At 37.4% G+C, this 24,469-nt stretch overlaps 1 long non-coding RNA gene across 1 annotated transcript; it reads left to right on the top strand.

Moving 5' to 3' along the window:
* The first annotated feature begins 338 nt into the window (after nucleotides 1-338).
* On the top strand, nucleotides 339-8,659 carry LOC139140500 (uncharacterized). Its single transcript, XR_011554005.1, has 3 exons — nucleotides 339-697; nucleotides 2,051-2,124; nucleotides 7,874-8,659. It is a non-coding gene; the product is annotated as an uncharacterized lncRNA (long non-coding RNA).
* The last annotated feature ends 15,810 nt before the right edge of the window (nucleotides 8,660-24,469 follow it).

Here is a 24,469-nt window from a genome sequence, read left to right as displayed (position 1 = left end):
CTTTAAAAGCATCTTGAGTAACTTTCACGAAATATTTTAAGGATGGACGCACGAAATAAGTTAGGTTTGTACTTACTCTACGCTCATAGTACTCTAGGCTCTGTCACGGTGGCTCTGTGCAATCAATGAAGGTACACAGCTGACTCCGTGTCAAAGGTTAGTCATGTGATGTCAGAGGTCATTAAACGAACGCCTTAAAAACGCTTGTTTTTGTTCTAAACAAAGAATAGTAACCGTAATTGTCGTATAAATTTTGTGCACAGAAATTTCAATTAGTTGCCGAAAAATTCCAGCGAATCGAATCTTCTGATCGCAAGTGAGACGGGGTCGACGCTTGACTTCCGTTATGAACCAGAACGAGGCTTGATCAGTTTGAACGTCGGTTTGAACTGGTTCATTTTCCACGTTAGCTGTCTCCGTTGCTGTGAAATCGCTGTCATTTTTACACAAGAAATCATGACTTTGGTGTTTTGTGAGAACGATTCAGACGTCAGAAAATGAGTTGAGTCTGTAAAATACCATTGTAGCGGATTCCTCTGCATGTCCACGAAGACTGGGCGATTCGAATCTCGAGACGGCGTCACTGTACAGTCTACAGATGTGTGCCACCGGTGGTTGACACGAATTCAAATTTTGCGATGTAATGGTAGCAGAATGGTGACAAAAACCATCCTTGATGCCATCTACATTACTCAAGGTAAGTGTAGCTGTAGCCCTGCGTACAGGTCTGTGTGTTCCTGGCGTTTTACGGCCTCCACCACAGCCCTGCAACGGTCTATTGAGATAACTGGGGTCTTGCAGCGCTAGCGAGATTCAAAATGGCGACCTCCATGGGTAAAGTCGTAAACAACCTGTCGAGTACGTTATGTTTCAGAAAACGAACGGTTTTGGACGTTAGGAGAAATTAATCGCACCTTTTCTTGGGTCGGTTAGGAGGTAAAGGTAGGCAGGGAAAGGATTTTGCCTCGATAGAGCAGAATTTCGTCAAAAAAAGACCGTTTTTTCGTTGTAGTCCGGATCCGGACCGCAGAGCCCCAGTGATTTCCATAGACCGTTGCAAGGCTTTGGTGGAGGCCGTATAACACCGAGAACACACAGACCTTTACGCGGGGCTAGTGTAGCTAAATCATTTGTATATCTGTATTGTTATAAATGCATTGGCAAAATTCAATTCAGTCAAACAGCCAAGCCAAAAATAGCCGAATTGTGGTTAATTTTTATGGTTGTAATTTGGGGGCAATTTTAGGGTTTGTGGTCAAAAAATCATTTTGTTTTGAAAATTTATATGCATGATCCTTGGGTTGACCCCTGTTAGATTTATTAGAATTGTGGTGAAATTTACTAATCTGTATTTTTTTGCAATTTTCTCATATATTTTTGCTCTACTGTCAAGGACTCAGAGCTTATCAAATAGGCTACTTTCTCGGTTGTCGTCTGTCCATCTGTCGTCAGTCAACAATTGCCTTCTCCTCTGAAACCGTAAAGCCGATTGCTTTGAAATTCGATAATTATTCACTTGGGGTGACTTCACTGCTCATGTAGGCACAAGTCAAATTCCAAAGCTGGCTATCACTACAGTAGAGGGGCTGTGCTATCACCATGTGTCGATCAAAGGCTGATGATAGGGGCAGAGTAGTTTTTGAAAGATGAGATATGACAGAGTGTTTCCCGAGAATTCATTATCTTAACAGAAAATCAGGCCACAAAACTGTAAATGGCCGATCATGCATTTACTTTTTTCCGTAAATTTTCATATTTGTTCTTAATTTATGAACGTAATGAGGGACAGCGAGAGCACAGATACATGATAGCTTTTTTTGTAAACTAAATAGAGCAAGCAAATTATTTCAGTATACTAATGTATAACTGGACAGATTTCATTTATCAACAGTAACAATAGTTATTACACTTGTGAAGGACATGTTTTCAAACAATGCACTGTACTTTTAAGGATTCTGTGGGGAGCAGAATATAAACATCAAATGGCATTATTACTAATCATAATGTGTTTATAATTATGATATTGTCTTTCACTTTTTTTTCTCAACAGAGTTTTGTTTCACAAAAGAAAACAACTACGAGCTGGATATCAAAGACTTACCCATAACCTCGAAACATTAAATGGTAAGTAAAATTCAACCTTAAGATTCCTAAATGAATAGTACTCTCAGTGAGTCTCTGCAATTCGAGCTTGGCTTAAAGAGGAAGTTTGCCAAGGGTGATATTTACATATGTTCTAGCTTTAAGGTAAATTATTCCGAAAAAGTAATTTTCGCCATTTATAACTGGTGCCGTTTTTACAAATAAGATAAAATCTGTGGCAAAAGTTGCATTATAGGGCTTCATCAGGGGAAAAGGTGCCAAGATTGGTGCTTTCATCAGGTCATATGGCAGGGACCATCTTCTGATGGGTATGGCATTGTCATTCATGTTCACACCAGGCTTTATGTATTTGCTTAACTATTGTGTATGTTATGCAAATGCTCACAGCCTAGCATGAATGTGAGAGAGTGGACAATGCCATACCAATCAGAAGATGTACCCTGCCATATCATGTGATGAAAGCGCCAAGCTTGGTCTATTTTTACCATCATTCAAAATAAATTTAGTTTATGAAGCCCAAAAATGCAACTTCTGCCACTATTTTTATCCATTTTTGTAAAAATTATCAAGTTATAAATGGCAAAAATGGCAATTCTTGAATAAGTGACCAAAAACAAATGTTAAAAATCTTCTTTGGTGAACTCCCCTTTAATACAAAGACCTACCTTTTTCCCATGCAGCATTCCAATTTGACTTGAGAATGTTCATGTAGATATGCATTGAAGTGTACTCAAACCAAATGAGTGGACGTTACGTAGTAGACTTTGTACAATTTTAATTGAATTATACCAATAAACATTTACTTCACTTGAACCTTTGCAAATCATATATAATTGCTAAAGGTGGGGGCGCCATAAAACTGTTTATCACGACGACTGGAAGAAAAATGCTGTCATTCACCCAGTTTCCGTTTTCATTTTAAACTGAAACTTTGCAAATAGGTGCCGATTAGGTGACTTTTTTCTCGTTCTTTTCTACGTTGGTAGAAAACCCGATCAATTTCAGTTTACGGTGGAAGCTCTGCCTATGAACTTTCCATGGCCTTTGGTTTCTTCGCTCACCACCATTGCATTCAATTGTGAAGTTCAGCTTCCATCACATACTTTCCAGTGTTGTATTCAGTGTTAAACAGACGTGGTAAATATAGTGATAGTGGTGGGTTCAACAAAAATGCGACCTCCACACCAGACGAATCGCCATTATTCAGGAAATGCAGAGCAACGCAAAAGGAGGTCTCGTCACCAGTTGATGATTCGAGTGTAGAGGAGCAGCTCCAGAAAATCGCCTCGCAAGTCAAATGTTTACCAAAGCTCTCAGAAACCTTGCATGAAGCCGAGGCATCTCAAGATAATGTCACCAAGTCGCTGGAATAATTCAATTCCATGTTTGAAGAAATGCGTACCCGAATAGATGTTATCGAACGTGAGAACAAAGAACTGAAAGCAGAAAACAGCATGCTGCTGAAGAGACTAACCCAGGTAGAAAGAGAGCAGGAAGAACAGAACCAGTATAGTCGACGAGAAAATATTGAGATACATGGTATTCCGAAGATGGCAAACGAAAAGACGGACGAAATAGCAGTAAAAATGATAAAGATAGTCAATGCGGACATAAAAGCTGACGACATTGAAGTGACACACAGAATAGGGAATCCTTCGAAGACAAACAGAACAATCATTGTCAAATTTAGCGGCAGAAAGAAACGTGACACGGTCTATCGGGACAGAAAAAAGATCACTCAACTAAAACAGACGCGCTCGGATACAAGAACAGTAACTTTATTTATATCAATGAGAATTTAGCGCCGTTGAAACGCAACCTGATGGGGAAAGCTAACGAAATACGAAAGTCACTGAAGTACAGATTCCTGTGGACATTTAACGAACGAATATATGTGCGGAAGCAAGAAGGATCGCCTCCTGTTGTCATCAATAATGAAATCGACTTGCAGAAAATTGTGTAGTGAACATTATTTATGAATTGCCTTCTTTTTCCTTCTGTACCCCTGTATCTTCCACATTCGAAACCAGTCCAGTTCATAACAGTAAGCTTTTCTATTTTTAATGATCTTTGACCGTGACGAAAATGATGTAGATGATATAATCGCAATTAATAATTATGCTTTAAGACCCTCCGCCTTAAATGATAAATTCAGCTCTACATTCGGCCGCTCCTTTTCTGTATCGCATGTAAATGCTCGATCTCTTGGTAATAGCATAGATGATGTACGTCTGTTGTATAATCACTGTATTTCTGGTACGTTCGATGTTATCAGTGTGTCGGAAACTTGAAGAATTGATAATCCAAGTTTATTTCATATGCCAAATTATTCTCTTGAACTTAAGTGTAGAAACACAGGTCGGGGCGATGGAGTAGGTGCGTATGTGCACTCCTCCCTCGATTATAAATTGTTGAATTACATGTAATGCATTCGGAATCATTATGGCTCGAAATCTGTGGTACTAAAAATCGTATTATTGTTGGTGTTTTGTATCGCAAACCAGGTTCTAATATTGAGGAATTTGAAAACACCCTTTCTGATGTTCTTTCTACCGTTAAATTAACAAAAATATTGTATCCTTATGGGCGATTTTAATCTCGATGTTACAAAATCAGACCACAATGTTAGAAGCTTCATATCTAGAATGCAATGTTTTCACCTTGAGCAGTTAATTTCATTACCTACTCGGTTTACAAGTACATCTAGGTCAACAATTGACCACATCTATACAAATATTAGCTCTTGTCAGATAAATGCTGGTACAATTATTGTAGATATCTCAGACCATCTCCCAGTATTCTGTATTTTTGATAATTTAAACATTCATTCACCAATTGTAAAGTCATTTTATAAGAGAGTTTCAGGCGTTATAATCGTGACAGTTTTGTTTTTGACCTACGTAATGTTGACTGGGATAGCGTTTTTATCGCCGGTGATAGCAGTGTCGACATTTCTTTTGATTTGTTTAACAATCTTTTTACTCAGGTATGCGATCGCCATGCTCCCTTGAAAGTCAGAACTGTTAAAACAAAAATGAAAAATAATCCTTGGATCACTAAGGCTGTAAAGAAATCTATTAACACCAAGCGTAAATTGTACGCCCAAGTTATCTCCAGTCACAATGATCCCAGGGCAGTTTCTCGTTTTAAATCGTACAGAAATATTCTCACAACCGTTCTAAGGAATGCAAAAAAGAACTACTATGCTAATTTATTCAGCGTAAATAATGGTAACAATATGTGGAGTGTTGTTAATGAATTGCTTGGTAAGAAAACCAGCCCTGATAAAATACCAGACCGCCTACAGGTTGAGGCAAATGGTGTTGAACACATTTTGACTAACCCGGCTGATATTGTACGGGGTTTTAACGACTTTTTTGTAAATGTTGGTGAAAATTTGGCAAAAATAATCCACATTTTGCAACCGATTATAGGAAATCCTTAGTCAGCCAATAACACACTCATTTTTTCTCCAACCAGTAACAGAGTATAAGGTTCACCAATTTTTAGTAAATTTAGATGGCAAAAAAGCAAGTAGATGGGACAATTTGCCCCTGAAACTTCTCATTGATGCAGCCATTGTCATTTCAAAACCTATGGCCTATATTATAAATAATTCCTTTTCAACAGGTGTGTTCCCCACCGCTTTGAAAATTGCCAAAGTTATGCCCATCTTTAAAAAGGGAGAACGAGAACTTGTTGGGAATTACAGACCAGTGTCTATTCTATCATTGTTCAGTAAAGTCATCGAAAAAGTAGTTAACAAGCAGCTCACCTCATACCTTAATAAGTTTAACATACTGTACAAACATCAGTATGGTTTTAGAAAGAAGCACAGCACAAAGTTATCTTTGATTAACTTAGTAAATTATTTGTTGCATGAAATTGACAAAGGAAATTCTACTTTAGGGGTATTTATCGACTTGAGTAAAGTTTTCGACACCATAAACCATGACATTTTGTTGTCAAAACTTGATCATTATGGGTTTAGGGGCCCTGTCTACACTGGATACAAAGTTATTTATCAAACCGTTCTCAATTTGTTCAATTAAATGACAATGTGTCAGAGAAATTTAGCATTCATCATGGTGTACCCCAAGGATCAGTGTTGGGTCCGACTTTTTTTTAATATATATAAATGATCTTCCAAATGCTTGTCCTTTTTTTGATTTCCGTAAATTTATTTGCTGATGATTCCAATCTTTTCCATACTTACTCTGGTTCAGATTGTATTGACCTTACTGCTGTATCATCTTACTTAAACGATATGCAATTGTGGTGTGATTCCAACAAATTGACAATAAATAGGAGTAAGACAAATATATTTAGAGGCCGACGTAAGAAATGAATGTGTCGGGTTCTGTGTACATCCGTGACGAGCAAATCAGAGAGGTTGATGTTGCCCCTTTTTTGGGTATTTTGTTGGATAAGCATCTCTCTTGGTCTGAACATATTGATAAGATAAATACGATTATTCGGAAGAAATGTGTAATTTTGTACAGACTCAGATCCATTTTACCTTTAAACATTTGTTACTTTTGTACAATGCATTTATACTTCCTAACATCAGCTACGGCCTAGAAGTCTGGGGAAGTACGTACTCTACACGCTTAAACTGTATCTTAGCAGCCCAGAAAATGATTGTTCGCACGATGATGTTCAAATCAGCTACAGACCACTCAGCTCCTTGTTTCACTCAACTTAATATTCTCGATGTTTTTAAACTCCATAAATTCCTTCTAGGTACCTTCGTTTACAGCTTGATTCACAAGCATTCACCACATACATCATCAGATTACTTCAGTGTCAGTTGTCATGACTATAATACTAGAAATTGTCAACTTCAAAACCTACGTCCATATTATGCAATGTCAAATTCAGGCCAGTTTGCTGTTTCTTTTTCTGGAGCAAGAGTTTGGAATGACATACCTTTCCATATAAAGTCCACAAACTCTCTACATAACTTCAAACACACTTTAGACAATATTTGATCAATCAGTAACAGATCTCACTTTTGCCATGTAGTAATTTAGTGATCTTCTACGATATTGTAATTATTTCTGAGCACTTTTCTTTTATTTACTTAAAGAACTATTTGTTATTGTTATCATGAGCCCCCTTTGCTAACTGTTTTTTCAGACAAGCTACCATGACGGGGTTTGGGCTAGACTAGCTGTAAGCTATTTCCCGACTCCCCATTTACCCTCTACTTTGTTATTTTCTCCCTCTCGAGTTCATGTGTCATGTAATTGACTTTTTTTTCAAATCGGGTAAATAAACCAATTAAAAAAAATGACTGATGAAGTTTAAATTAAATAATAACATACTTGGATAAAATGTTTTGGTATATATACTTTAAGATAAAGTACAGATCAATTTTGTGGCAACGTTTCTGTCTTATTCCGTACATGAATAATTTTAAAAATTCATTGACTTAATAAAGAGGGAATCAACATTTTTTCCTGCGGGATAAATCATCTGAAAAAAATATATTTGTTTCATGCCATTGATTCCACTGTCTATTGATATACTAGTTTGAAGCTATTTTCAATATGAACAGATTGATACTTGTACAACAAATCACATCGGGTCATTCGCAAATTGAGGGTACATTTCCTGAGTACATGCGAATTTCATTCTTCAATGTTTGATGGCTGTGGAAGAGACAAAATTGTCAGCTTTTAGCAAGGATTCTAACACACTTGCTCTTAACATTACATATTTTTGTTATAAGCTTTATATCTAACTTGATGTTTTTTATGTTTTCCAGCATATGCACAGGACAACCTCAAGATAACAGGTCAAGCAATAACTAAAACCATAACAGACAATCACAGGTCTTTAAAAAGAGCTCATGGCCATGACAATATCAAGTTCTGGACTTTATGGACACTTGAACATTTTTTCAACTTAACAGTTTGATGTAGATTATGTTGATTGGCTTTTAAAGTCTGGTGGATTACATTTTATTCCTACCAAATGTTTTAGCTCTCGCATTATTTTTGTCTGCGCAGCAGAGTGTTCTGAAGTGGTAAGGTGATGGCAGTTTCTCAGCAGCACTGATAAAAAAGTTTCAAGTTGTTGGGGTGACTATAATTCAGAGTGCAGAAGGTAGGTTGATTTTATAAAGCACATCAGTAGGAAATCTACTAGCAGAGAGGCAGCTAATTGCCAGGCAGAGTGGCAGCTAACCTGTTAATCTTTCTAGAAGAGATCCAGAAAATCTAATTCTGGGCTCTCCGGAAAGATATTCCACAATCTCTTGTACCCCTGGGAGGGACCTTCATGTAAGAGGATAGATTCTTGATTGCCAACATGTCAAAGGGGTGTTATGTCCATGTGACAAACATGTTTCATTGAGGAGCGCAGATTCGGGTGCAACTGCCTGGATTTCAAGCCATACATGTTTCCAACATGTATTGTCCATGTTGTCAATACATAACGAAAAGTTAAAATCAATATGGTCAGACACATGTTTTGAAACCTGTAGGTAACATGCATATGACACATGTTTGTTACCAGTAGGAAACACAATGTAAATGGGTATCATTTCGGTAAGGGTTGTATTGACGGATGAAAGGTCAGGAAGTTTCTCATGTGTGCCTCTTGTTAGAACATAAGTCTGATAGTTCATGTAGCTTTTTGCATTATCTGGTTTAAGTTTCGGCAAAGAATTCGGTCTTTCCAGGATTACTATGGTGATAACTATAGGGTTGCCGAAAACGCCATTTGCCAGATTACAGCCAAAGGTGAGAACGAGTTGATCAACACAATGTTAATGAACCTCCCGGGGAGAATTTTGTCATGTACACACTGATACCGTAAGGGAGCCTTCAGTAATACAAGGGGTTGGCAGAAGGAATTTCGTGCACACCTGTACCGTAAAATGAGACCCGGCCCATCCTCCTTTCTATAATGTGACCCTCCCCCTTGTTCGATATTCTAAAACTTGACCCTCCCCCAACCACTGCAGTATTCTCCACAGGAATAACTGAAACAGTATCAGGTAATTTACATAACAATTGGTTCAATTGTTATGTTAGCGAAAAATTACAGAGGGGAGGTCTGGTGTTTTTGGAGGGACAGTGGCAATTTATCACGCAAGAATTTTTGAAGAGATATGGTATCTCATACACTTGAGGGAGCATCACCATCACTTACAAAAATGAGGTCCTGGCAGGAGAGCGACAGGAGAGCTGCAGGAGAGCGACAGGAATGTTCTGGGACTAAAGCTGCAGAGTTCCAGGGCATATTTCTGGCCCGCAGAATCTGCCTCGCTAGCTGGGCAGATCACTTTATTACAAATCTGTCCGGCAGATGGTGCACTGGTGCAGCATCTCTGCAGGGACATTAGTGGCCTAATAATTGTGGCTGATCAGATATATCTAACAACAAATCTTGCCCGTAGAGCGACACAAAATGATAGGAGTGGAGCAGCATCTCCGCACTTGATGTATTTTGACTATCAGACCATGGAGGTAACAGAGGACAGATCGACTTGTACAAACATGTATTCATAGTTGCACAGAGGCGATCAGTAAGCTTAATATTTGCTGTGGTATTGTCTATAACAAATATAAAAAAATAAAATGAAAATAAATGAAGTTTGCAGATGGTATACAGAAGCCACAGCGAGTACATATGAACGTGAGCGTGGGTTTGCAGTGCTAACAGTTCATTTACTGTGTGAAAATAGACAGTAATGCTATGATGTGATTGAGGCGATCGAGCTACAAACTGCTAAAACGGGAATTCTGATGATTAACAATGCTGTTTCATGAGTACACTATATAGGCAGCCACAAGAGATTCTTATGAAAATGTTTTCCCTGCCTATAAGGTTACTTTTTGAGCCAATGAAATATTAATCCGTAAGAAAATTGAAAATTAAATTCATGGCAGCAACGAAAGTCTCTCGGAAATTGGCCGTAGTCCACGGAAAGAAATAGTAATGATAACAATAACATTTCATTGCTTGCTTTTAATATAGGATTTACATAACGTCTGTGACAATATTTGACCTTACAAATTATCTCATCGACATTATTTCCAAAAACACATCGTTTTAATTTGATCAGTGCAGTTGCTAAATCGCCGACTTTTGAAGTTTTTAAGACAAGGGAAAAAAATTTGTAAATCCATTTTCCTTCTCAGCCCATGGATGCGTGTACGTGCACGTAAAACGTGTAACCTCAACTCTCCAGAGAAACACACGCGAACACAAGTTTACACAGTTGAACTGATGCGTTGGTTTTCGTATCTCAATCAGTCGCAAAGAATACAATATGCATTAAAACTTGGGTCACTATAGTTCTAGTAGTACCGTACCTTAGGTTTTGTACGGTACACAGTTAGCACGGCGGCATATGGGAATGCCACTATATTCCTGCTATATTCTGACATCGTGTCGCGACTTAGTCATGGCCACAGAGCTCTCAATGTACTGTTGCTTGGATAGTCGATCGAACGCTGTAGGTTTTTTCAATGCATTTTCCGTCAGTGTACTTTTAAAACGCTTTTGAAGTCCGCTGTACTTCATGCTAGTTACAATGCAGCGATCGTGGGACTTTGTACCGGAAGTAATAGTATCACGCATGATGTCATCATAGATCATGTGAAGACTTAGTTATGTTTGGTCAGATTGGTAAAACAATCACAGGTCAAATCTCAGCGGCACATTTTGGACAGTTACGACCTTTGAATTACTGAGTAAATCGTCGCTGACAAAATTTCGCTTAAATTTGCTGCTTGACATCATCTTGACCAGTCCGGGTTATGTCCATAGAGAGGATATTACGATTGACCAATCAGCGAACCTGCCGCCGCCAACGTCATGAATAATTAACCCTGCAATCCTTGGCTCGCAGATTGTAATGAGTTCGGAACTTTCGGCCAGATTTCACCCTTTATTTTTAGCACAAGGTAGTTTTTAGATGTCGACGTTATGCACAATGTTCAGTACGGTCGAGATGGCGACTGACACTGGTGGTTATTATATCGAATATTACTTCTTTGGATGGTTTTCCTGGCTAGGTACCGCTCCTAGAAATCAGGATTTGACCCTTGTAAATTTACAGCAAGTTATTTGTCGCCAAATATCGCCTATTTTGGTCAAATTTAATTTAACCTTTCCATCTGTAGCATGGAGAATGTTTCAAGCTTTGCAACGATGGGTCAACTGTTCTTGTCAATGATCGGAGCACGATGGAGCACGATTTTTTCTATCACCATGCATTTCCCGGTTCGATTGACCCTTCGCTCAGAAAAACGCGTGCAGAATCAATCGCCGAGAAGTTAACCAGAAGCTGGTAAAGAGTACGAAAAACGTCCAATAACTCTTTGTCGAACATGGTCTAGCATAAAGAAACTCAGAAAACTATTCCTGAAGAAATCCTTACAATTTTTAACACGGTAGAACGTTGCAAATTGACTCGACACCTCCGGGTAGCCAACATTCTCACTCGATCGGTCACGGTGGATCTGTCAGGTCATATCGCGATCTCAGCATAACATTTCAAAGTGAACCCACTTAACCTTTAACCTCATTACATATACTGTATGTGATTGGTTCTTGCCTTAACCTCATTACATATACGGTACGCCATTGGCTTTAACCTACTATCCTCTATATGGACATAACCCGGACTGTTGACGATTTCATACACGCTAACTATGTATGTAAAACTATAGGCAATGTTTACGACGCGTAAAAAGTCATCGTCGTCATGATCAACTTGTGGAGATCGATCGGCTAGTCGTTTTGAACAATGATCACCATAAAATCTCCGTGGATCTAGACGATCGTTTAAAATTCGGTAAGTAAATTTTCGATCTGCCTTCTCTGCGACGTGAAGACGAAGTTTTATACTGTTTTTGTTCGGCGCAATTTTCGAGTAATACTCTTCAATTGTATGAATTATAATAAATTGGTATAACTCGTGAGGTTGAACGTAGAGTGTACAACGATCGAGGGACCGTGGTAGAGTGTACACAAAAATGGAGAACTTCTCTCGTGCATTGGCAAAGGTAAAACTTTTGCTCATGTACACAAATTTCCCTCAATGTACGATATAAAACAAAGAAAGAACAATACAAGTAGGAATCGTTGGATACGAATTAAGTTCTCAAACTCTTGACCGAGTCTGGTATCTGCTACGTGTATTCCAAAACTTATTTCTCTATGACATCAATCATGCATCGATATACATCTGTCTGCTTATAAGATCATTCTGAACGTCTGTGTCCTTAAAATTGAAGTTTATTTTAAAATTTTTATTAACGTATTTTGACATTTGTTTATATGTAACCTGTAGATATTTTGCTGGCATATTGTAAGGGGAATCAATGATTAATTTACAATATTTCATTACAATATTTCATTGAAGTTCTTACATCAAAAAATATGCATACAATATTCTATTGCATTTAATGCTGCAACCTTTTGATAAGCAACTTAGATATAAGCTCAGTACAAAGACCTACCTTTTTCCTAACTATGTTTCAATTTGGCTTTAGAAAGTTCATGTAGATATGCAATGAAGTTTACTCAAACCAAGCGAGTTTTACATAGTGAACTCTATAATTTTAACGGAATTACTGCAGGGGATAAATCATCTGCAAATTAAATTTTGTTTTATGCCAATGATTCAACTACTTTCTAGTTTGAAGCAAATTGCAAGATGAACAGATTGATACTAGACTACTGCTATAAATCACATTTTGTCATTTACAAGTTGAGGGAAAATTTTCTTTATTCTATGAATACATGCAAATTTCACAGTCTTCAATGTTTGATGGCTGTTGAACGAGTCAAAATTTTCAACCACAACGAGGATTCTAACTTGCATAACATGTATGTAGCTCTTAACATTACATAATTTTGTCATAAGCTTTATAAACTTTATATCTGACTTGAACTTTTTTTTATATTTTTTTCCAGCTTACATATAGGACAACTTCAAGATGACAAGGCAAGCAATAACCAAAGCTGTAACAGACAAGTACAAGTCTTTCAAAATAGCCCGTCGTTGTGACAATATGAAGTTAGGACTTTACGGACACTTGACTTGAATTTTTTTGAACGTTAAGTATTATATCGGTCATGTTGATTGGCTTTAAAAATATGGTTGATTAATTTTATTCCTACCAAATTTTTAGCCCTTGCATTCTTTTTTTTTGGCAGGAGAGTGGTGTAAAGTTGTAAGGTGATGGCTGGGTGATGGCTGATTTTCAGCAGCAGTGATAAGATTCAGGTTGTTGGAGTAAATGTTAGTCAGAGTGCAGAAGGTAGGTTGATTTTTGTATGGTAGAGCAGCAGCTAGCCTGCCTTGCAGAGCATAGTTAGCCTGCCGGGCAGAGCAGCAGCTAATCTACCCAGCAGAGCGGCAACTAACCTGCCCGGTAGAGCGACACCTAACCAGCCGGCAGAGCAGCAGCTATAACCGTCCAGCAGAGCGACAACTAACCTGTCCTGCAGAGCGACATTAATCTTTCCGGGAGGGATCCAGCAAACCTAATTTTGTTAGCAATGTCACGCTTTCCCGGAAATATGGTCCTGGAAAGCTCCTGGACCATTGCGGGTCCTTTTTTGAGAGCTCCCGAAAATCTTGTCGGGAAGGCTAAAATTTTCATAAGGGATATTTTGTGCAACTATTAGAAGGCAAGATGTGGCTGATTTAGTATGTCATCCAAAAATGCAAAATCATAATACATGGAGTCTATCAGGCAAATTATTGAAAATTTCCCCCCACAAAACATGCTATATCGGTATAGTATATATGTTTGATAATGTATTTAATTGTACTTTGCTTTAATTGGGAAGTAAAATGTGCATTTGTTTACAAGAAATTGATTTCTTAATTTCATCTAAAAAGTTGGTTCACGGTCCATGGTGTCAATGATGAAACTGAATATTTTTTTTTCCAATACAAAAATAGGTAAATCTTTGCCTTTGTTTACTCTAGATTATTGATATTAATGTGCTTCATTCGACTAGAGTGGTTACAAGTCTATGGTTGTGTAAGAAATTTGATTTTGAATTTCTCTGAAATGTTGATTCACTATGCATGGCAGTCTATGATGAAACTGTGAATAATATTTTTCCAATACAAAAATAGGTTGATCTGTGCATGAATGCTCACTTGGTTATTTATAATACTGTTTTTGATTGAACTAGAGTGGTTATAAGTCCATGGTTGTGCAAGAAATTTGATTTTGGAATTTCACCAAAATGTTGATTCACTGTGCATGACGGTCATGATGAAACTATGAATAATATTTTTCCAATACAAAAATAGGTAGACCTGTGCATGGATGTGCGTTGATTATTTATATTAATGTTTTTGATTAAACTAGAGTGGTTATAAGTCCATGGTTGTGCAAGAAATTTGATTTTGGAATTTCACTAAAAAGTTGATTTACAGTACATGGTAGTCTATGAGAGAACTATGCACAATTTTTTCCAATCTAAAACTGACAATATCTTTGCTGTTATGTGCATTTGATAATTGAAATACACTTTTTCAATTGTTGCATATGTTTTTTTCTCTGTCTTTTATCAGTTTTAACTGTTCAAGGTGTTAAATGTAGAATACCACTGCATCTTCTTTGCTTGTGAAATTTGTGGATAATTAGTACGTCTTTTGTTTGTGATTTCCTATTCAGGAAATGTCACATGGACAATCAAAGTTCTGGCAATAAAATCAGCTTCCGTCAAAAGTGACCCCCCCCCCGATAGGTTTATAAAAAGTGACCCTCCCCTTAAACTGTATTCTAAAAAGTGACCCTCCCCCAAATTCCCCCGGCCCACCCCACAGATGTGGTATATTCCACGCGTGCCACAAAAGGGAAAAACGACACAAGAATGAACGATTCTCATGAATGCATACAATTCTGTTGCAATCAAATGGCCGCGAAAAAATCATCAACAAATCCATACAACTCTCCGTATTACATCTTTCGCACATCGTCTGCTTCTGTGTGATATTAAACACCTATCGCCTGGTCATGAGGGCTATAGCACCCGTCTATTACCCCGAGGGGCCGTGCGTTACCAGAAACACTTCGCTATTCCCCGAGGCCGTAGGCCGAGGGGTATAGCGATGTGTTTCTGGTAACACACGGCCACGAGGGGTAATAGACGAGCGCTATAGCCCGAATAAAGACCAGGCTATAGGTGTTTTATAACACACCACATGCTCATGTTGTATTGTTATATAGTTTTTAATGTGTTTTGATATTTTGCACGGCAACAATCCATTGTGACAAGTTTACCGGGCGATGTTTCCACAGCGGTTTCAGTTGTACGTGGTACCACTATCTTTCAAAAAATATTCTAAGCATACCTAGCGACATCCTTAGTTGCACTTTAATCTTTTCCGTCGAAGAGCTGTTCAAGTTCCTACGCTGTTGGAATGTTGGAAAACGTTGGAAAATCTGTTTCAGAGAATGTGTCGTCACCTATCCCGGACGCACATCACGTTCTAGTCATCCGCCATTGTTGCAAAGCTGCAGACGACGCTATGGTCACGTGACCTGGCACTTTTCCAAATTTGGTCAGAACTATTTCCCTAGGGATATAGCTTTTCAAAAAATACCCTCTGACGTCACTTTTGTCGATCCAATGGGGACTAGACGTATCTATTTTCTCGTCACGTGACGTATTCTGGCGAATCTCGACATGGAATGAGCATGTGGTGTGTTATAAAGCGAATTACTTCGCAGTTGCTTGCTCTCCGATACACGCTAGCCGGCCGTGCTGCAGTTAACACCGTCATACACGCTGGCCAGCCGGCGACAGTAATATTGTAAATACAGTGTTTACTTAAGCACAGCCGACCAGTTTCGCATAAATATTGACTTAGGTACTTTATAACTGTCTGAGCGTATCATTACTTTATCATTTGGTAAATTTAAGTACGTTATTAATTGTCATCAGGCAGTTTTTACACTGCTTTCCAAATCAGACATTCACCTTGTAACAGAATGGATTCGGGTAATGCATCCCCGTTTTAAAATCAGCAGGAACCGGGTGATTCTCCCTTGCAGGTTCCACCCCGGCCAAAGCCAGTGCCTTCACAATGTTGCCTGGCTAGCCTTGCATCTCGTTTGCTGGCAGTGCAATGGATATATTCATGACCAAAGGAACTCAGTTCCTATTTAGTAACATAGTAGTGCGAAGCGTTTATTTGGGCATTCCTTGATAATGTTAACTCCAGAGGAAACGCCTGATAAATTTACATAATTTTTGACAGCTAGATGAATACATAGAACTTCACTTTAAATTGGACATGAGGGTACGGTGGTTTCGTTGAGGTTCATCTGAAAGTGTTAATTACGTGGTAGATCCGGCAGACGGCCGGCATAAAGTATAACCAGATATGAACTGATTGTGCCTACCTGTTTCACAGCAGGTTCATTAATAGTCAGTAAACAGACTAGAAAATTTTAGCATTTACTCAACAGAACAATTTGACCTATTAATTTGACCCCTGGATGTAAGGAATGACTTTGAGTTTGACAAAATTACAAACTTAGTTATCAAGAATTGAAATTGGCTGATGACTCGACATGTATTGACATTTATCAGACACTAACGCACGCATGATATAATACAGTATGACATGAATTACTTTATACTTTTTGACTGTTACGAAGTTGTGTAAAACAATGTACCTTCGACCTATCTCATATTTAAGTGACAAATCAACGAGCAAGGAGATCTTACGCAACATTTACAGACCTCAGGATAATCACTAACAAAAACACAAGAAGAAAGACAGATATTGTATATTCTGACAGCAGTTCAATTGAGCACATGACTCGGAGTGGAAGAAAGACTTCTGTATGACTAGACGTGTATACGGTCCACTGCCAGAGTAACTATCTCTGACGAAGATTTATTGTATTATGTTTTTCTGAATATTCCTGTCAATAAACCAAATTCATACTAATAAAATCGACACCCGCGTGAGGCGTGTAATAATGACAATCAGATATCTGTTATATCACTATATGTAGCAGGTTCCATCAATTTTCGCACACTACTTTCAGGGTTAAATCACTAATAACAAACCTGTATTTAATATGTAAATGAGCTAATTATTAACTTGATACGCCAAATGCTTCTCAGAGCAATTAATTATTTATCAGATCGATATCTGTAGCAAGTTTCATATAATGTAATGCTGTTATTTTGAAGTAATATCACTAATTACAAAGTTCATTAAATATGCAAATGAACCCTTACATGACTCCACACAACTAAATACTTTACACTAGAGTTAGCTATCTGTCGAATCAGTATCTGCAACAGATTTCATCACATTTGGTCCAGCTATTCGGAGTTGTATGACTAATTACTAAACTTCATAAAATATGCAAATGAGCTATTTGTTAACTTGACACTGCCAAACTCTTATCAGTACAATTAGATATTTATCATATCAATATCTGTACCAGATTTCATGATTTAGGTGCCGTAATTTCAGAGTTATATTCCTAATTACAAAGTTCATTAAATATGCAAATGATTCATAAATTAACTTTGACACTAGTAAGTGCTTTACACCACAGTCAGATATCAGTCAGATCAATATCTGCAGCAGAATTCATCAAATTTGGTGCAGTTATATCGGAGGTATATGTCTTATTATAACACTTCATAAAATATGCAAATTAGCTACTTGACACTGCCTAATGTTTCTAAGTGTAATTAGATATATATCAGATTAATATTTGTTGCCCAATAGAAACAGGATTGTAGCAAATTGGGTGATTTCTTGACCTAAACAGTGTTATGAATGTCTAGCAACAGGGTTTGTGCTAAGGGGTTTGCTCATGCGATCGTAGATTATCAATCATTCTATTAATAGGTCAGTCAATCAATCAAATCAATTCATTCAATCATACAGTCGATAGCAAGGTCAATCGATTGATAGATCAATCCATCAATTGATCAATCAGTGTATCTATCGATTGATCAATGGAACGATCGATTGATCGAAGATAGATGTTCCAATGAAGTTTATTCCATGAATCACTTGATCCAATACGTTATCGGTTGATTTGATATGTTATTGGTAAATTTGTTGATACTTTATCGGTAAGGAAAAATTACTATGTTACTGGTAAATTTTTACTACATTATCGGTTAAAAAGGTATTAAATTATCGGTTCGTTACTACGTTATTGGTTGGTTTTCGTATGTTATCAGTAAAATTTTAATACGTTATTGGGTTCGATACATTATCGGTTAGGTACTATGTTTTCGGTTGTAACAAGGCCTAACCATTATTTCATAAATTACGCTGGATTGTCTTTATAATTACAATAATCACATGTTTGCTTTCTTAACACTGGACTAAATGTTTGATATGCGCCAAGCATATTTACGTTTATTGACGTATATAAAACACAAAATTAATTGCATACGCAACGTATATCTTTGTATATGGAACATTCAAATACGTTGATATGCATAGCGTAATTCTATGCATATCATGAGTATACCGTAATGCAGATCTTTGCACACTTAGTGTACACTGTAGTTTTGCATTTTAGTATACGTACATGTATACTAAACGTATTTGACATATGAACAGAATAGTATATGTGTATATATTGTTGTATATCAAGCATTTTGCCATCGGGAAAGCTACGCTATTTGCCATTCTCCAACAGCTCAAGTGTCTGCAGGGCCTCTGATCAACTTATATCTATTTCAAAGAACATGTAGACTGGTAACAGGTATGAACAGTTGAGCCAAATGGAGTCTACGGGGGGTCCAGTGCTCAAGGTTCAATGACAGTGTTTATTTTGTTATTGCACATATACCGAGAGTGATTGCATGAAACGATGTATCCTGTGGAAAGCATCATGGTTGATTTTAATCTGAAACAAAATTAGTTCTAGCTAACACCAACGAGTACAGCTTTTACGATGAACTCCGCTACGCCTTTGAAATGATATCATCGGTCAGCAAGATCACGACAAGAAAACACTGCGCACACTGTACACAAAATGACTCAATCTGATTGTAGAGGCACCAACTAATAATCAACACTTAGGAGTAAACAGACATGATTAATGTGGCATATCTTTTTATTTCTCTGCTTTACATAAACAAACACCGAAAGATCTTGTAAATAAATCACAAACGTACTACTAATCTTAACACGTGATACTGAACGTACAGTATATTACTATTCATAACGTCTCAACTTTAGAGGCTCAATCATTGCAAATTAGCGCATTCTCTTTCAATCTCTATCCGATAGCATCCAATGAGATTTCTACAGTCTGCTTGCAGTGATAGTGAAATTGTCCGCGTACACTGCACACTCTGGAAAACGATTCCGTATCACATCAATAAATGCTTTGAACTGGTTTGTTATTCAATAAACGTCTCTTAAAAACTCATGCAATACAAACAATGTAAACTACCTCGTGGGCGTATTTAGGTCATATATATATCGACGGAACTTGTCTTACTGTCTTGGTTCAATCAAAACACAGAAAAAGATGGCTACCACTGAATCATGGGAACAACAAATGGGCGGGTAATCACTAGTAATTACTAAAGTTTAATGTACTAATTTGAAACATCTATACAGTGAATTGCTTTGAAGCATTGGCATTAGACGAACAAGACATATTGTCTAAATCGAGGTGTTGCCAACACTGTCAGGTGCAATTAACACATAAACGGTAACATGAGTAAATCATTAAAAATCAACCATGCAAAAGTTGAAACATTGTCCACCTGGAGGTCAGACGTAGTCAAATAAACAACACTCATATATATTAAATATTCAAAAGTTCAAAAGTTGTAAATCCAAAGAGCAATACAACACAATACAATACAATACAATACAATACAATACAATACAATACAACACAATACAATTCAATACAATACAGTACAATACAATGCAATGCAATACAATGCAATGCAATACAATACAATACAATACAATACAATTCAATACATTCATACAATACAACACAAAACACACAATACAATACAATACAATACAATAAAATACAATATAATACAATACAATTCAATACAATACAATGCAATGCAATGCAATGCAATGCAATGCAATGCAATGCAATACAATACAATACAATACAATACAATACGATACGATACGATACAATACAATACAATACAATACAATACAATACAATACAATACAATACAATACAATAGCTGTTTATTATTCAAGAAATGTGGGTAATTGTTTGTACGACAGCGGTCAGGTTAAAAACTTAAAAAGATGTAGAAGAAAAAAAAGGCAACGAAAAACAACCGTATATAACAATATTAAAGATATCACTAGAAACATCACATACACAAAACTGAGATATTGAAAAATTATAGAGAAATATATTAAAAACAAATGGGCTGAAAACCCAAAAAGCAGAATCACTTTAAAAGCCGAAACGAAAAACATTGGTCGATACAGCACATTAAAAACAAAGGTGGCTAGTCGTTTCTCTTTTTGTTCAGTACTGAAATTGCAGTGGGAATTAACGAATGTTTTGATCTGTTTGTTCTAGTTCTTGGGACCCTATAACATCGACGAAATGGTATAATATAAAAGTCCTGGTTAAGTGGGAGGTGATGGTTTCTGACAATAGAACTGGCTTTGTTTAAAACTTGTTTTTAGTACAATGTACTAAGATTTTACGTCTGGTTTGTTGTGCTCCGATAATTTTACTACAAATGATAACTATTCTGCCAAGTTTGTTCTTGCAATGTTCAGTATGATTTCCAAACCAGCATACAAATGAAGAACTCAAGACACTTTCAATACAAGATCTGTAAAAACGCACCAGCATCATTGTTATGTAGGTCATTTCCCCCACACTCATCATGACCTGAGTTCAATTAGTCTAGAACATTCTCAAGGTCACTGCCCTTAATGACCTCACAACCTTGAATTCAATTAGTCATGTTTGGAATGTTCTAGAAATTTAATTAGTTGTGTAAGAGAGATAATTTTAGAACAGTAATTAGCATGTCAATAAAAGTTCTAGATTGTTCTTATATGCCCTTATGTAAGCACATGTGTATAAAAGGGACGTGCACAGCTTCCAGTCAGACTTTTGGGATCGTGTCTCTTGTGTGTTACTATAAGTGTTTCGAAACTCCAGCAGTAAGTCATTCTCAAGACTTTTCAAGACCTTCACTGCCAACGCTGGATTTACACTGTGGACTTTGTGCAACTTCAAGCCTGCAAGCCACAGGACTGTTCATTCATCCGACAGACCGTTACAACTCTGAGACTGGAGCTTTGCTGTCCCAGCTGAGATAAGTAGTATGTACACTTTTAAAGCTTGTACTCTATCCCTGACTTAGCAATTAGTTTTATTTTCGTAATAAATTTTGTTTAAACGTTAACTGCTGAGTTCACCCTTTTGTTCGTTTTCTCTGCACGTAACAAAATTGGGGGCTCGTCCGGGATACGAATATTTTGAGCCGTTTGACAACATTTTGACAGCCTTTTCAAAACTACTGTATACTGTGAACTCAGCGAAATTCAATCATGACGGAATTCAAGCCAGACGAATTTATGGATGACCTTGATCAGGACACATTTAATTCCCTCAGAAAAGACAACCTCATTGCACTGGCCGATTTCCTTAAAGTAGAAGTCAAGAGATCTATGCGCAAGAAGGAAATTCAGTTCAATATTGTCAAATATTTAGTCAGTGTAGGCAAATTTGAGGGATCCGTCTTGCATGATTATGAGCCTGAGTCTTCCTCTGAACTCAGAAAATTAGAATTAGAATTGCAGACAAATTTGGAGATTAAGAAACTAGAATTACAAATGGAAGAAAGACAGAAAGAGAGAGAATTACAAATGAAAGAAAAAGAATTACAAATGGAAAAAGAGAGACAGGCATTAGAAAAAGAAAAAATACAAATGCAGTTAGAAATGGAAGAAAGACAGAAAGAAAAAGAAAGGCAGGAAAGATTAGAAATGGAAGAAAGACAGAGAGAAAAAGAATTGCGATTAGAAGAACAGCGACTACAGGTAGAAATAAAACGTTTAGAGCTTGGACAGTCAGGAAAATTCTTCCCTTCAGACAAGTTTGACATCACTAAGCATTTCAGGTTAGTTCCCCCTTTCCAAGAAAAGGATGTTGATAAATATTTCCTTCATTTTGAGAAAATTGCTCAGAGTCTGAATTGGCCTAAGGAGTCCTGGTCTATGCTTTTGCAGAGTGCTTTGGTGGGTAAAGCCAGAGAAATTTACATTCAGTTGTCAGTAGAGCAGGCTTCAGATTATGATTCTGTGAAGGAATTAATTCTCAAGGGCCATGAATTGGTGCCTAAAGCTTACCATCAGAAATTTAGGGATTGTGAGAAGGTGAAGGATCAAACTTATGTTGAATTCGCTCGGACAAAAGAACAACTGTTTGATCGTTGGTGTTCTTCTGAAAAGTTCAGTCAGAATTATGAAAAATTACGACAACTTGTTTTGATTGAGGAATTTAAAAGGTGCATCCGGAGTGACATCAAGACGTTTATCAATGAACAAAAGGCAGATACATTGGAGATTGCTGCACGTTTGGCCGATGATTATTCGTTGACCCACAAATCTTCCTTTCTCAGCAAACCATCCCAGTCCTTTTCATACAGAAACAATGCAGGTAAATTTAACTCGTCCTTTTCATCCAGAATTTTTCAAAGGAGAGTAGGAAATCAAACGACAACAGTTCACAAAGTTCAAGTAACACTCCCACATCATCAGATCCCAAGTCTCAATCTCCTTTGACAAACAGTTTGGTACACTTTCTTGTAATTATTGTGAGAAAGACGGCCATTTAATGTCAGATTGTTTCAAATTGAAAAGAAAACGTGAAGGTCAAAGTGGTCAAAGTGGATCTAAGCCCACCGGCTTTATTTCTTCATCAACTCCATTAGAGTCTAATAATGTGTGCAACACATTTTCTGAGGTTAAACCCCTCTTATCCCAAATTAATGAGGTCAAGGTCAATTCTTCTCAAGATAGCATTATGGGTATTTTCGAACCATTTATTCATGATGGTTTATATCACTTTCTAGTGATTTCTTTCTGCTACCCCTGTCAAAATTTTAAAAAATACCGGGGCTTCCAAGTCTCTTTTGTTTGCAGATACCCTGCCGTTTTCTGAAAAGTCATTTTCAGGTTCTAAAGTTCTTATTAAAGGGGTAGATTGTAATGACTACATTCCTGTTCCTCTCCATAATGTATATTTGTCTTTGGACTTTGTTTCTGGACCTGTGACTTTAGGTATTAGGCCTTTTTTGCCTTTTGAAGGGATTCACCTTCTTCTTGGAAACGACCTTGCTGGGGACAAGGTCATTACTAATCCACTTGTGACTGATAATCCTAGTTTAGATCAGAATCCAGAGCCAATAGAGGAAGAAATTCCCGTCCTTTTCCCTTCATGTGCTATTACTCGAGCCATGTCAAAGAAAACTTCTGAGAATCAAAATACTCTCAAAAATAATGTCACAGATGTTGACTTAAATGACACCTTTCTCTGTCAGGTGTTTGACACGGATCATTCCGTTATCCCTCATGGATTTGAAACTTCCAGTAAAACTTCTGCTGACAAAAGTCGGACATTTCTAGATCAAATCTCATTGCAGAACAACACAAGACCCAGATATTTTGTCTTTGTTTGACAGGGTAGATGATGAAGGTAAAACTTCAGATAGCTCTGTTTCCAATTATATAAAATCTGGTATTTTCATGCGTAAATGGAGACCTCCAGATGTTTTGGTTGATGACGATTGGGCTATAAAACATCAAATTGTGGTTCCAAAGCCCTACCGTGCTGAAATATTGCGCCTGGCCCATGAAACCCCTGGGCTGGTCACTTAGGAGTCAGGAAAACTTATCATAAAATTCTCAGTCACTTTTATTGGCCTAATCTCAGGCAGGATGTAGCACATTTCTGTAAAACTTGTCACACATGTCAAATGGTAGGAAAGCCAAATCAGACCATTCCAAAGGCCCCTTTACAGCCAATTCCTGCATTTCAAGAACCATTTAGTAGGATACTAATAGACTGTGTTGGGCCCCTACCAAAAACAAGATTAGGAAATGAGTACATGTTGACAATAATGTGTACATCTACTCGATTCCCAGAAGCCATACCACTGAGAAATATAAAGGCAAAGACTATAGTGAGAGCTTTAGTCAAATTTTTCACTTTATTCGGCCTCCCTAAATGTGTCCAGTCCGATCAAGGCTCCAACTTTATGTCTGGTATTTTTCAACAAGTAATGGATCAGCTAGGCATTAAACGGTATAGGTCATCCGCCTATCATCCAAAAAGTCAGGGTGCTCTTGAGCGATTTCATC

This window comes from Ptychodera flava, chromosome 1 (assembly GCF_041260155.1).
Source record: "Ptychodera flava strain L36383 chromosome 1, AS_Pfla_20210202, whole genome shotgun sequence".
NCBI classification, from domain to species: domain Eukaryota; kingdom Metazoa; phylum Hemichordata; class Enteropneusta; family Ptychoderidae; genus Ptychodera; species Ptychodera flava.
This window is presented reverse-complemented; position numbering and strand designations above follow the sequence as displayed.